Genomic DNA, 16,831 nt, shown 5'->3' with positions numbered 1-16,831 from the left:
TTTCTTCTTAATAAAAGACCTCACATCATCTATATTAGGTTTAGGCCCCAAAAATTTACCAATCAAGGTAGAAGCCATTGATCAAATGCTGTGATCCACAATTTCATCTGGGATGGCAATGGCGTAAGTACCTTTCTTTAACTCGAGAAGAATTTGAATAGGTAGGAAAGATGACTTACTTAAGGGCTTGATCCCAAATAGAGATGACCATTTGGTTAACTGACCCACTTTGGGAACTGAAGGAATCTTGACCACTTCCTTGGGGGGAGCATCTAGGTCCCCATCCACATTCTCTGACTAATCCCTTGTACAAGTCCCCTGACCATCCCCCTTCTGTGGCCCGTGCTCCAGTCCAGGGTTCTGATTCTGATAGTCCAGAGGAATCCTACTCATCTCTAAATTCAAATTTTAAATCCCTCCCCTACCTCTACTCGTGCTTGCCATTTGATTTTTTTTTTTGGGATAGTGTTATTGTTTAATACAAAAGCATAATTTTTATTAACTATTTATACTTTTATGTTATACTTAAAATACAATGCCCAACACTAAAGTATATTTTATGTAATATTTTTTTACTTATATATTCAACTTATGAACAAATAATATATTATTATTTATGAACACATGAGTTATATTTCATTTAAAATATTATAAAATTAGTTTATATTGAATAAGGACAATACATATACAATTAACTATAAGGCAAGTACATACCACTGCATGGCACTTGTTATATATTTAAAGTTTGTTTCCTTAACTAGCGCTTCCATGATAGTGGGGGTGGTGGGGCCCACTTGGATGCCATTATATATATATATATATATATATATATATATATATATATATATATATATATATATATATATATATATATATATATATATATATATATATATATATATATATATATATATATATATATATATATATATATATATATATATAATTTGGCTTGTTACTGCACATAAGTATAAGTTTTAATACAGCTACTATTGCCTAAAAAATAGGATGAGAAGATTTATTTTAAAAGATTAATTTTTAGCTTTCCATTAATAGGAAAGTGGGTACAAGATTTAATCTATGCTTTTCTATAGTCTTAATTCCTCTTTTGTGTTGTAGTTATTTTAGAATCTTATCTTTTTTTTTACAATATAATTAGGAGTAGTATGAGTATTTATTTATTTCTCTATGTCATTGTGTATAGAGAATTGTTTTCTTATGCCCATACAAAACGTTTGTAGGTGTATAATGGGAATTTTATTTTATTTTATTTTTCTTTGAAAATAATTATTTTAAAATAAGATAAAAGCTATCATTTCTACCTTTAATCATGGAACTTTTACTACCCAAAGTTTCATAACTAGGCTCTGATACCAAAATGTCATGCCCAAGATTTGAACAAGAAACACATGCATACACATACATAATATTCAATTTTTTAATTATTGAAAAAGAATTTAAGAAATCATATCAAATTATTAACCAATTATTTTGCCATAATTTTTCAAATACCTTTACTCATTTTCAAGAAATATTTAAACTAAAATATATTCACAGTATTGAAAAGTCCTTTCAAATATTAAAATCATAATTGGATCCTTACAACAAAAAAATTGCATGAAGATCTACTTCTAAATTTTTTACAATACATAACTTTTACAAATGTTCATAATAAATCATCTTCAAATATCCAAGAGAAAAAGAAAATCTTCCAAGATTTTCTTCAACACATATCCATTTAGAAACCTATAAACAAAAAAACCATGAAAACCATGGAGAGCTCACCTCCCAACCTAGGTCTCTATGAGACCACCCATAAAGCTTGGAGTACTAAGACCAACCAGGTAACAATCAAGCACAACCACATAAATAATAATTACACAATACAATGTTTAATTGAGCATACAACAAGTTACCATAGCAATAAATAGAATGGGTGAAGGTGTGCCTAAAACCTTGAGGAGAAGGAAAATACATAAAATCAAATATTCCCTCACAAGGCATACGAAATAAATACCAACCCTCACAATTTCTCCCCTTATCACCCCCAAAGTACATAACAATGTACTGGCACATGCAACACATACTACATATGTATCCCTCTTCCTTCTAGGGAAGAGACTCTGCACTCAAGGGAAAGGCCCAACTAACCCCTTCACTTGAAGGCCACTTCTTCCCTCCCAAGGGTGAGTGATGTCCTTTCATACCCATAATATCATAGTCTCAAAATTAAAGAGAAAATAAATAAATAATAAAAACAAATTCACACTCAACAATACAACATGGACAATGAATAATACACATATGTATCTGTAGTCAAATTTACATAACTTTTATTCAAAAAAAAATACAATACATAATAACTAAAACATGGCAAAAGCTCCAACCTTTCTCCAAGCTATGGAAAAACAACCAATTTGAGAAGAGAACTCTATCCTTCCTTGATCCAATCTCCAAAGTAGAAAATCTCTAAAACTAGAGAGTGGGTGAATGAATCTCATATTTTCAAAATCCCCTTTAATAAAAAAAAAAATTAACCTAGAGAGTAGGTGAATGAATCTCATATTTTCAAAATCCCCTTTAATAAAAAAAAAATTAACTCCTTCTTTTCCTCCACTATGAAATAGAAAAATCCCCTTTATTCCACCTAAGTTTCCCTATTTGATTGGAACTCCAACTCAATGAAGATAAGGTGAGAAGTTGGGTAAGATTTATTTCATTTTAGTAATAATTGAAAAATGGGATTTTAAAAGGATTAGAAAAGTGTTTTAAACTAAAGTAAAGTCAAAATTAAATCCCTAACATGGTACTAACATGTAGGTAACTTAATTTTACCAAAAGAGAACCTTAGGAGTCTAATAAAGCCCTCTAAAGTCACCTTAAAATCCAAATTTAATCTAATAAAAGCCTTCATAAGATATTTTTATGAAAGGGTATAAAAAATTAAACATTTCTAACTAGTTAGGAATAAGGTTGGGTGTCTTTTGCCAATATCTCAACCTAACTTGCCACTTAAACAAATAATAACACAAGTTGTGATATTGCTATCAGGATTTAACTGTGTGATTTTGAGTCAAACTCATTGACCCATGTTTCATGAGTAGTAATTCCACATAAATCCATCTCTCATGATAATAAATGGAACACTTAACACACATTGGATCTAGGTGATGCTCATAGGGGTGAAGCACTAGGACTTCCTAGGAGGTCACCCATCCCAATACTACTCCAACCTGAGTGTGCTTAACTATAGAGTTTCCTCCATTGTTAAAACCAAAGCTTACAACCCCATTTCTGAGAAACACAATCTCATTTCTTATTCTACCAAGATACCAATCTTTCTCTAAGAAATAATTTTCATCCACTTGTTCTCCTTTTGTCATTAACATTTCAGCCCCATTTATCATCATTATATGCATAGATTGTGAAGTCATTAGATTTTTCATACCATAAACTAAAATATTTTATTCCCTTAAAATATTTGAAACTCTCTTTACTATTGCAAATTTTGTCTCTTTAGGATCTAATCTAAATCTCCCTACAATAACAATTGCATTTGCAATATCTAGTCTTGTATAATTAAAATATTGTAAGACTCCAATCATAGATTTGTACCTTTTTTGTATATCACTAGGTGATTAATCTTTGTTAGAAAAATTTTAAATGTGATTTCAAGCTTTGGGTTTAACCATTGAGGAAACTTTTTTGTTAAGTGCACTTAGGCTAGAGTAGTACTGGGATGGGTGACCTCTCGAGAAGTCCTAGTGCTTCACCCTTGTGAGCATCACCTAGATCCAATGTATGCTAAGTGTTCCATTTATCCTCATGAGATATGGATTCATGTTGAATCACTACTCATGAAACACGGTTCAATGAGTTTGACTCAAAATCACACAGTTAAATCCTGATAACAATATCACAATTTGACTTGCTATGGAAATTATCTCCTACATAACACAAGTGTCAAGTGACACTATAAAATATACATTTAACATTATGAGTGGCAAATCAATTTTCACAAAAAGAATCTAATCTAAAATAGTCATTCATATTATGTTCACGAAGTAAAATACTTAACATCAAGGTTAAGATCTCTTCATTAGATCTAAACTTGGCATTCTTAGTTAATACAAAGGTATAGTCTTGGTTCTCCATTTTTACCATGGTTATTTCCAACACACTCAAACCACATATTAGTATTCCAAGATAGATAAATCATATGCACATATAAATCCTACATCAAATCTATATTCATAATTAATCAAACATAAAATATTTACCAATTAAATTTCAAATAACATATTTCTATTTCTATGCTATTGTGCATATATAATGCTAAAATAATCAAACTAAACATGATATGACTATTTTACAACATGCCATTATTTTCACATATATAATCCATACATTATTTGCATTAAAACATAATTTCCTATCCATTAATAAAATAATCACCAAACAAGTACGTAAATGTAAATAATCATAAAGCATCATCAATAAGTTCTAACATAAAAAATAATCACCATAAAATAAAGTGTCCCATAGTATCAAATATTCTAAGTAGCAATCCAAAATAGTCCAACATATAATAAGGTCTCAAAATATAAAGTATCTAAAATGCAAATAAACAACTATGCTATGATGGTTCCGGGTGAGGCCTCATAAAGGGGAGGGGTGAATCAATTACCACAAAAATAATTCCAAATCCTTTATATGTCAATACAACCTTCTTTCAAATCCAAATCCTTGTACAAATTAGTTAGAACTAGCTAAGAAATGTAGATCAATTAACAAAGCAATCTTAAGATAATGATGTGTATTAATCTTTAGTAACTTAGTTGCAAAAAGATAAAGTAATAAGCAAATAACATGAACACTTGAGACACCAAGATTTGACATGGAAACCCAATTTGGGAAAATCACCAATACAACTATTTAAAACTTTTCACTCTTTTGAAGTAAACCATATTAGGAGACAACCCTATTAAAAGTTACAAAATACACTATTAGGTGTGACCTTGTTAAAGGATTTGAATTGCCCTATCCAGAGTGGCATTTTTAGAGGTCTTAATAAACTTCAATCTTGAAATTTTACCTTTTTAGAGGATTTACAAAATGATGGTTAAACCAACTCTATTAAGAGATTTCTTCATTGTTATAATTGTTAGAGTGTAACAATGATTGATTTGATTGATGAAGCAAGTGATTTGTAGATTCATATTATAGTTTTGGTTTATCCTTTGGATCCTTCTTGATTAGAATATTCTTTTACAACTCTTTGGATGTTCTTCCCTTAATCAGATATTCATCTTTATTCACATCTTATTCTCTTCCACAACTTCATTCTTTAATCCACACTTGACCTTTCATATATATGAAACCCAATGTGAAGTCAACTTGAATACCCTTTCAAACAAATAATTAATATCCACTAGGTTGGCTTGCATAAACCAAATAATGAACAAAATTATTCTTTTATCACTCAGCTAACACTAAAACTAAGTCACTTGGTTAACACTAAGTTTCTTTGGCAACCAACCTGACTTGGTTTATATTGAACTCCTTTCATAACCAACCTGATTTGGTTTACACTAAAATTCCTTATTAACAGACCTATCTCAATTTACACTAGATCTCTGAATTTGGTTTCTTCTAGATTTTTTCTTGTCTAATACTCGAGTCTTCTAAGCTTAGTTACTACTAGTAGTGCTCTCTTGACGTGTGACATTTGTGTAACATCAATGACAATATATAATTGAATAATTGTTTTCCACATTCAACCCTATAAATATGCTCCATTTATATCTCCATTAACTATGTCAACACAACTCCCATTTCATATTGATTACTCATTTGGACTATCTTTCTCCCATTCATAGCCCCTCACACTTTTTTTATTCCTACTTGATTTTAATTCTCCATTTTAAACTATGTTCTTCATATTCAACTTTTTATTCAAAATGCTCCCATTTTCTTTATATCACATTTCATCATCATCTTTCTAAATCTTTGTCCTAACCTCTTTCCCTTGGAACCACCCCTTCCATCCATTCACCCCATATCATCTATTCCACCTCCATCCACATTCTTAGGCCTTTGGTTTAAAATGACACTTATTATCAAATCATGTATCTTTTGCATAATTTCATTTGATTATTTTCATGTATTTTTTTTTATTCCTACTTGATTTTAATTCTTCATAACACACATATTCATGATCACCATAACTTTCTATGTATTGGTAACCATTTAAAAATGTTAAATAGAATATTGTTATTTTTATCATTATGTGTTTTTATATCAATCTATATGCACATGGTGCATGCCATCAAGATTCATCATGTCATTGTGCATGATGCCTCTGTTATAAAGAATAATGGGTTTATCTTTTCCCAAGATGTTACTTTGATACTATTCATCGTTTGTCATAATCAATCTCCTTTCTTTCTATTCTATTGTTTTTATTTCTTATTCATGTATTTCCATCCCACTTAATCTCATCTACCTTTTATTAACAAGTCATTGCACAATAATTGTCATAACCATCATAATACCTCATAATTGAACAACCCTTTAAAATAATATATCACCCAATCAAAATATTCAAGAAAATTAAATCAACATGTTAGATTCACATCCATTGTAGACATTATATCAACCATTGTATGCTCATCATTTATATCTTAAAATCTAACATTGTACATCCTTTAAGCTAGTACATCACTTTAGCATCCTTCATAGCCTTCTCTATCTTTCAAGAGACCTCCTAGGAACTATTCATCTTCATAGGTAAAGTGAAGGGCACCATCATCATATTCAACATATCAACTTTATTCTTCTAGAAAACTAAGGAAACTTACCATTTAAACCTCACCATTTCTTTTACTTGTATTCTTGTTTGAAATGACCCTATGCTTCTTGATACCAATTTTAAGAAAGTGAAAATTCAAACCCCCAACATTCACTCAAACATGTCTTTAGCCCACTTGCCAAAACACATATGCATGATCATGCTTATCCCCACTCCTCACACACACATAAGTTTGAGAATACTAACTCAAACAAATATTGTCACTCCACCTCATCTCTTAGTTTTAACTCATTGGTCCATTTCTCACACAAATGTGTGAGCATGCTCTTAACACATGCCATCTTCATGCTCATACATGTGTAAGCATGTTTGATCCTTATAAGCTTTATCTTCAACTTTCTCACATCTTATTTCATTTCACGATTTGATAAATGATTATCCATTAGTCAAGAATATTTTATTCTTTTATGAAATTTTACAAAAGGTAAAGAGAGGCTTTTCAAAACAAGTTAATCTAAATGACCTATGAGACCTAGGTTGTTCTATTGTGAGATCAAAACCCTCCTCCTTTAAGCATTTTTGGTAACTAAGCTTGAGCCTAGGTGTTTCTTCATGTATATCACTTCTCAACAAGTCTTCCATATTTAACAAGCTACAAGGCAAGCTACACCATTGCAATTTTAGACTTCGAAGGAAAATGCATAAAAGATAAGAAATGTTATTCATGTACTAAACATGTATGATAAAAAATTAAAAGAAACAAAGAAAATTGACTACCTAATCCTTTTTTCATGTATTGAACTTATTTATTGCAAGTGAAAGTTCTTAATTGCATATGTGTGGTGAAGGTTTAAAGGATAAGTTTGATTAGATATGAGTTATTTTTTGTGGTATAATACTAGATTTGGCTCATATAATGATGAATTAAAAACTAGAAGAGATGTTGCTTCTTACTATAGAACTAGATTGACTATCTAACGTAGTTCACATGTAAAGGAAGATGAATAGATCCCACTCCTATATTTACTTATAAATAGTAGGGCATAGCCACTAACAATAGCAAAGGTTGCTAAATCATGGGCATGAGAATCAGAGTGACCAAACTATATTATAGAAGATACTAATATTTATCTCTCAATCTATAAATAGGAATAAAATAGATACACCTGTTCATATTTTTATGAGATAGACATTTAAAAATACTTATATCTAAAAATTTTAAAATAAGAAAAAATAATAATTAGTTATAATATGATTTATGTATATTTGTGCACTTGAAATTGTTCTACTGGCAAAAAATTTATTGTATTGACAACTAAAGAAATTGTGATCTTAAAAATGTGTACAAGTAAGGATGCATTAGTTTAGGGGAGAGCTTTGACACATGGAGGAGAACAAGAGCTAGGTCACTTGGAAATTTAGAATGGTAGGGCATGACCTTCTTTTATGGATACAACAAAGGATAGAAGAGTAGATAGTCATAACCACCATATCTTCGTTGGATCTCATAATAATTTTGAGCACTTTGGAGTAGTTATTGACATAAGTAATAAAAAATTATTCCAACTAGACCCTTAATTGGAAAATTTGAAAATCTAACCATTGTTTGATTATTTTGGGAATTTCCTACTCCACATTCCTTGGTCATTATTGAAAGGTGCAACAATGGTTCATCTTTTCAAAAGGTGGAGGGTTACAACTAGAAAGTAATTTTGTGACTAGGCTAAAGTTGGAGGTGAGGAGAGCTACATGAGATCAAGTTGAAGGTTTGTGGGATGTTGAATAAGTAGAATCCCTCCTTCAAAATAATAGTACAAACATATCTTAAACCTAGTAATGAAATACACATAGGGTGATAAAAGAGGGAGTTTAATGCTTTTAAGAAAAGAAGTGATAGAGACTGAATCAAATAAGGAAGTGAAAGCCCAAGTTAGAGTCAAGAAAGAAATGAAGGAGAAATCAGATGAAAGTAATATATTCAAATTTCTTCTCCTTGATGATGTTCTTGATTGTTTTCTATATAGATCTATAATTTTACTATTTCTAAATGGCATACCACTTAAAATTGGTGGGGAAATTGAATCTCTAAGAGGGTTGGAGAAATTTCCATACTAGTTTGTTCACATGAGCTAGAAAGTGAGAGATAGAGTAAAAGGTATAGATACCCAAGTTGAGAGGAGATGTTAGGAATTAGTTATAAAGGAACTAGTATAACACATTCTATTTTTAAGTAGATTTTTCATTTTCTAGAAGTATATAAACCTCTTGAAATATGAAATATAATCTATACATAAAATTGTGAGGAAAATTAAGTTAAATTTTTTGGAGTTACATTAGTAGGTGTAGCTGAGAAACACACTCTTGAGTCCATTGCCAATATGCATCATTTTGTCATGTGAAGAAGTAGTTCTTATTTTTGAAATATAAATATGTTTCATCTCAACACCATATTATGTGAATATCATACGTTGTTGTCCACTATGTAAAGTAGTTATCATTTTTGCAATATAATTATTTTTTATCGATACAAAGAGGAACATGATACTACACAAAAAAACCATAACCAGAACTAGAAAATATAAATGTGGTATTGAGCCTCATTGGTTGAACTTTGAGAGCTATATATGAATTACATACATGACCAACATAGTTTCCATTACATCTGTAATAATGGTAGTTATAGTTAGCAATATTTTTCATAAATGTTTAGTAAGATAGGAATGCTTTGTTCTAGTAAATTAGACTATAATTTTCCTTTTGAAGGAGAAGAATTTCCAAAGATATAAATTCTAGTGCTAGAGTATGAAGTAGGGTTAGACAAAATAGAGCCTTGCTATGTTTGGGCATTTTACAGTAGCTAGTGTACTAGTTTCTATGGTAGTTGCTTCAATATGGCACCAAGAATTTGGGGGTTCTTTCAAAAAACTACTTAATGTACTGATTAATTAATAGAAAGGATAAGAAATGCATTAATTTTTAATATAAACCAATTTTATTTTCTATCCATCCTTTCCCACATAACAAAGTTTTCACTCAAGTCAAGCCAAAGTCACTTAGACATCCATTTGTATCCATATCCAATAATATAATGTTGGATTTAATATCTCTATGCACAACTCATTTTCTCATTTCTTATGTAGGGTTCACAAGAGCATGACATCATAATAATATATATAGAAGGGAATTTAAAGAAATAAAGTGATATGAGATTAAAAAACCCTACCTACCTACATGCCCTGCTAATCTCTAGTAGAAAAACTATACATAAATAATATGCATATCCTTGAAAGCACTAAAAATATGTGGAAAAATATGGTCAATTACATTGAATGCTATAACCCTTATCAAATTTGAGCATCATAATTTGTGACACCAATATTTTCTAGATGGCTTCTTGATAACACTAAGTTGCATCACAAATGTAACCCCATAGTCCATATGCTACTAAACCTACATGAGTCAAAGTATGGAGGGTAAGTGTAGAAAGAGGAGATGTCTATGAAATGTAAAGACTGGAATGAAAGGCATAAAACAAAGGACAAAACACTCCTAGAAAATCACATGTACACCCATATATAAAAGTAGAATGAAGCCATTTGAAACCACAAAATCTTGGTGCAAGAATAGTATGCACATACCATTTAAAAGCATAAAAACTTGCAGGTTTAAGGAGCACAGTTTGTGGCACTGATCTTTTCTAGACAAATTCCTTGCTAAAATTTATTGCACTAATCTTTTCTAGAATTAATTCAACCTCTTAGCTACACTTCACCCTAGCTAGATGTTCTTCATGTGCACATTTGGGGAAAATGACAAATGTTTTTCATTTTTTTATCATCATGAGGGAGTTACAATAATGATGACATCATCAATATTACGATGATGTTGAGGATACGTGTAAAAAAAAAAATTAAAATAGACACAAATTACACTACCATCATAATTTCAACCAAAATATTGTAATGAGGATGTATATAGATTCTTGAGCTATCAAAAATATCATAATTAAGTACAAGTTTACTTTGTCATGAATGAATGATATTATGGACTGTTTGAGTTGAGCTATATATTTCAAAAAGATAGATCTAAAGAGTGAGTACTATCAAATTTACATTACAGAAGGAGATGAGTGGATGATTGCCTTTAATAAATGGGAAGCATTTTATGAGTGGTTAGTCATGCCTTTGGGCTAACTAATGCATTGAGCACTTTCATGAGACTCATGAATGAGATGCTGAAGGATTTTTTGGGTAAGTTTGTCATTTTTTAACTAGATGATATTTTGATCTTTAGTAAGACATTGGAGGAGCATTTGATGCACATTTTAAAGGTGTTTGATAAGTAAAGGGAGGAAAAATTACTTATAAAATTAAAGAATGATAGTTTTGTGAAGGAGTTGGTGTACTTGGGATTTATAGTTTCAATAGAAGGTCTGAAAATGGACCATGAGAAAGTGAAGGCTATCTTTGAATGGCCTACTTCAAGGAGTCCAATTGAGGTAAGATATTTTTACGGATTTTCTATTTTTACAAAAAAATTATCAGAGGTTTTAGTAGTATTTGTGGACCCTTAACTGAAATAATGAGAGAGGATAGGAAATAATTTAAGTGGACTGTAGTAGCATATAAGGGTTTAATTTTCTGAAATAGAAAGTCATAGAGGAGCCTATTTTATCACTTCCATCTTTTAATAAATTATTTCAAGTAGACTATGATGCTAGTGGTATTGCATTATGAGGTATTTTGAACCAAGAAGTTAGAACTGTTGCTTATTTTAGTGAGAAATTGAATGATTCCAAAAGAAAGTATTCAATTTATGATTAGAAATTTTATGCTATAGTTTACAAATTGAAAAAATTGAGACATTACCTTCTTCGTAAGGAGTTTGTTTTGTATATTGATCACCAAACTTTATAATATTTGAATAGTCAAAGAAAATTCAACCAAAGGCATTTGAAGTGGGTTTAATTTTTGTAGAGTTATACATTTGTTTTCAAGCATAGGAGTGGGAAGTGTAACAAAATTGCAGATGCTCTTAGTAGAAGATAATTTTTTCAAACATAAATGTAGATTGAGGTGGTTGGGTTCAAGGAACTCAAGAATTTCCATTTAGATGATCCTAATTTTGGGGAAGCTTGGAAAGATTGTACATGACCTATTACACTTGACAAGATGAAGTTATTGGATTATATAATCCAAGATGGTATGTTATTCAATAGAAGCCAATTATGCATTCTCGTGAGTTCTATGAGAGAGAATCTCATAAAGGAGAAGCATACTAGATGATTAGCTTGACACTTTGGTATAGATAAAAGCATTGCTTTGGTCAGTGAGAATTATTATTGGCCACAAATGTTGGAATTCTTTACAATATCTAGGGGGGTTGAATCAATTATCCAAGGTCTAGATGTTAAAATAAAACTTTTCAGAGCTTAGTGATCCCATATCCATAAAACATATTCATGTAGGTTACTGTCAAATCAACTTTACAAAAATGTAAGCATGAAACATAATAGATTAAATAACACATTTGACACAACTATTTTACATTGAAACCCAATGTGGGAAAAACCACTAGTAACATGCTACTCATTCTCACTCTTCTAAAGTGATGCCCTATGAAAGGCCAACCCTATTAAAGGATACAATACACATTGTTAAATGTGACCTGGTTAGAGGATTTCAATCACCCTATTAGGAGTGAGCCTTGTTAGAGGACTTTAGATCATTTACTTGGAATTTCACCTAGTTATAGGATTTAAAAATGACTATTAGGTCAACCAAAAGATTTACCTAAGACTGGTACAATGATTCGAAAGTAATAATTAGGCTTGACATGATAACAACTTACAACTCACTTGTATATTATAGATCTTTATTTTAGTCCTCCATTTTGCTTGGCTTTCACACACTTTAGCTTTGATAGCTTGTTCACCCTTCAAGCATTTATACTCTTAAGCCTTCTTTCTTTTCTTGCCAATAGAAGTCTCTTATGTTTGGTCTCTAAATGAAGCAATACCTTAGACCTCTTGTCTAACTTAAATTCTTGACATTGGCCAACCTTACTTCTAACCAGCCATCTCTATAAATAAAAAATCAAGATTTTTTGTCATTCATCCTCTATTGTCCATTTTAGGGTTAGGTAGGATTAGGTAGGATTCAATGGATCTACCCATTTTTTCATTTCAGTCCCTTCTAGAAACTTCTCCTTTAATCCTCTTTAAATACACCTCAAAATGGTTTATCATGAATTCTGTCCCACCAACTCATCATGGTTATCTTCCACATGCTTCACAAAATTCAAAAAAAACAAAATAGTCATCTTAGATTCATCAAATCCATAATTTAACATGAACACTAGCACTCAACATCAATATGTTGTCACTCAGCTTCCATACTATTCTTCCATTCGTCATCCACTAGATAACTTGGCAAACACTAAAGTTTATTGGTGCTCGACATCAACTAAACTTTACTTGGCTTAAACTATAGCACTTGGCATACACTAAACTTTGACTTTTCTCGGCTCCAATTGATTTTCTACTTGGCTTCCACTAACTTTTCTTGGCACCTACTATCCACTTGGTCAAGCTTGGTAGAATCAATTCTTCTCATTTTTCTAGATTTAGTCAGTGTATCCAACCTTTACAACCTTAAGTAGATAATCAATGCACTATATCATCATTATCTTAACTAATCTTTGTAATCCTTTTTTATACTATAAGTTGATACTTTCTCTAGGTGTTGTCATTATCTTACTCTAGTTGTTGTTATCTTATTTGATCAAAACCTCCTAATCAATCAAACAAATGATAGTACTCAAATCAACTAAATAATTATCTGACCAACAAGTAGCTGGTTTGACATTAGTGAAAAAATAATGATTAAAACACATTCTCATACTTGTATCAATCTATTTTCAATAATCTCCCTCTTTGGCATTAATGGAAAACTAGTACAACCAATTGTAATACCAAAAAGGAAAATAATTCCTTGTATTGAAATCTCTCCCTCTATCATTAGCTTTCATCTTCTATATAGGTTACAAAATTTTGCTCTGATCAATAGAAAATCAACACATTCTTATAAGTCCCTCTTGATCACTTCCTCTTTCTACTATTTAAGTATCTATCTCTGACTATCAGTTCTTATATCTCCCTTGGAACTATCTCCCTTTGAGTAGATATTCCATGTTTCTTTCTTTTTGAATTTCTCCATCTTTTCTATATTTCTCCCTCTTTGATAACAATGCCAAAGACTTGTCATCTTAATATGCAAATATGAAAATTTTCTAGTTTCTCCCTCTATCACCTAGCTTATGACTGATTTGGAGCTCCAACTCTTTGATTATTTTAGGCAGCTCCTAAAGTAAAATCCACTGCATCAATGTGTAACATAAATCATCTCAGTTGATGTAGGGCACTTCTCATGCTTCTTAAATAGCCTTGGATAGGGGTATCACCCCTAGTTTACCTCTTAGATAATCATGAGCATCCTTAGGTAATACTTTTGTAAAGATATTATCTATGGTCTCTTTTGTATTTACATATTCCATCTTTGCCTCTTTATATTGAACTAACTCTCTCAAGTAATGATACTTGATTGCAATGTGCTTAGTCTTTGTATGCATCAAAGGGTTCTTTGATATATTTATGGTTTTTTGATATATTTATAGCACATGTATTATCATAATAAAGTATCACAGGATTACTAATTTCCTCCTTCATACCTTTGAGTAGATGTTTGATCCATACAATGTTTGTACAATTTACTATAGCAACAACATATTCAGCTTTGATAGTAGATTGAGATATGTAATTTTATTTTCTTTATAGTCAATGTGACCAACCTTTTTCCTAAGAAAAATTCCACTCCACTAGCACTCTTTCTATCACCAATATTTCCAGCCCAATTAGCATCAATGTAGGCTCTCAACTCAAACTTCTCATTTTTCTTGTAATATAGACCATAGTCTTATGTTCCTTTAAGATATCTCATTATTCTCTTAACATTCATCAAATGATTCTCCCTAGGATTAGCAGAGAATCTTGCAACTATCCCAATAGATAACATAATATTAGGTTTGTTATATACTACATATTGCAGTTTACAATGTTTGATTCACCTCAATTGAATCATCATTCTTTGAAAATTTGTGTCATGTTACCATAGGTGTGCTTATTGGCTTGGAATCTTCTAATCCAAAAAAATTTAGTATCTCCTTTACATATTTTGACTGAGTGATGTATATACCATATTTCATTTGATGTACTTGCAAACCCATAAAGAACTTGATCTCTCCAAACATAGACATCTAAAATTCTTTCTTCATTTCATTTGTAAAATCTTTACATAAAGTATCCTGATCTCCAAATATGATATCATCAACAAGAATTTTTGATAGTAAAATACATTTTCCTTTTTTTATCTTCAAGTACAAATTGCTATTATCATTAGTCCTCTTGAATCCAATTTTCACAAGATAACTATGAAGTCTTTCATACTATTCTCTTGGTGCTTGCTTCAAACCATATAAAGCTTTGTGTAGTCTACATACCATTTTTTTGTTGTTAGCATCAAAAAATCCATCTAGTTGTTCTATATAGACCTCTTCTTCCAATATGTCATTCAAAAATATAGATTTAACATCCATTTGATAAACTTTGAAACCTTTGTATTAAAAGTAAGCAATCTTGCAACAGGAGTAAATGTTTCGCTATAGTCTATCCCTCCTTGTGCATACCTCTTGCAAACTAATATTTCCTTATTCCTTTTGACTTCACCATTTTTATCAAACTTTTTTCTATACACCTACTTGGTGCCAATCACATTTTTTTCTTCTGGTCTCAAAACTACAGTCCATGTCTTGTCCTTTTCAATTTGTTCAATCTCTTCTTTCATGGATTTACTCCAATCCACATCTTATAAGGCATCTTTTGCTATTTTAGGCTCATGCATGCTAAGAAAACATGTATCACTTCTTAACCTATTTCTTGTCATTGGTCTTGCATCTTTATCTCTAATAATTTGTGTAGTTAGATCTTGGTTCTACTCTATTTTTCTCATTTGGTCTCTCAACTTCTGAATCACTACATACATCTCTGTCAAGTAGTTCAACATCTCTGTCAAGTAGTTCAACATCTCTTTCATTTACACTAATCTTAGAATCAGAATGTGCCTCAACTTCATTTTGTAACTTGGCACCTGAATGTAGCTCGATTCCTGAATGCAACTTGACATTCATAGTATGTGACTCGGTAGTCACTAAAACTTGTTGTTGATTTGCAGCTTGATTTACAACATCTTCATTAGTAGGCATACCTTCATAAAAGTATATGAAACATTTTTATTCCTTTAGTTGTTTCATAGGTTCAGCCTCATGTACCTCTGTATATTCATCAAATTTCACATTTGCACTTTCTACAACTTTATTAGTGTTAGTATTTAAACACTTGTAAGCTTTACTTCTTGTCGAATAGCCAAGGAATATACCTTCTTCACTTTTTGCATCTAATTTATCATTTAGGAAATCTTTGAGAATATAACACTTGCTTTTAGTAGCTTAAAATATTTTACATTAGGTGATTATCCATACCATAGTTCAAAAGTTTTTGAATGAGTACCTTTCTTGACTTGAACATAGTTCAAGGTATAGATAGTTGTACTTACAACCTCTCTCCAATATTTCAAAGAAACATTCTTCTCCATAATGAGTGTCCTAGTATATTCCATTATAGATCTATTCCTCCTTTTAATAATTCCATTTTGTGGAGGGGTCCTAGGGGGAAGATGTATGCCTTTGGATTCCTCTGTCATTACAAAACATCTCATACTCATTTGATGTAAATTCTCCTCCTCTATTAGATCTCAAACATTTTAGTATTTTACCTATTTCCTTCTCAACTCTTACTAAATACCACATAAACATTTGGGAAGCATCATATTTCTATTTCAGAAACATAGCACTATCCTAGAATAATTATCAACAAATATCACAATGTACTTATCACCTTTGTAGCTT

This window comes from Cupressus sempervirens, chromosome 2 (assembly GCF_028749045.1).
Source record: "Cupressus sempervirens isolate cs-2001-9-10 chromosome 2, ASM2874904v1, whole genome shotgun sequence".
In the NCBI taxonomy this organism is placed as follows: domain Eukaryota; kingdom Viridiplantae; phylum Streptophyta; class Pinopsida; order Cupressales; family Cupressaceae; genus Cupressus; species Cupressus sempervirens.
Note: the sequence above shows the minus strand (reverse complement) of the source record.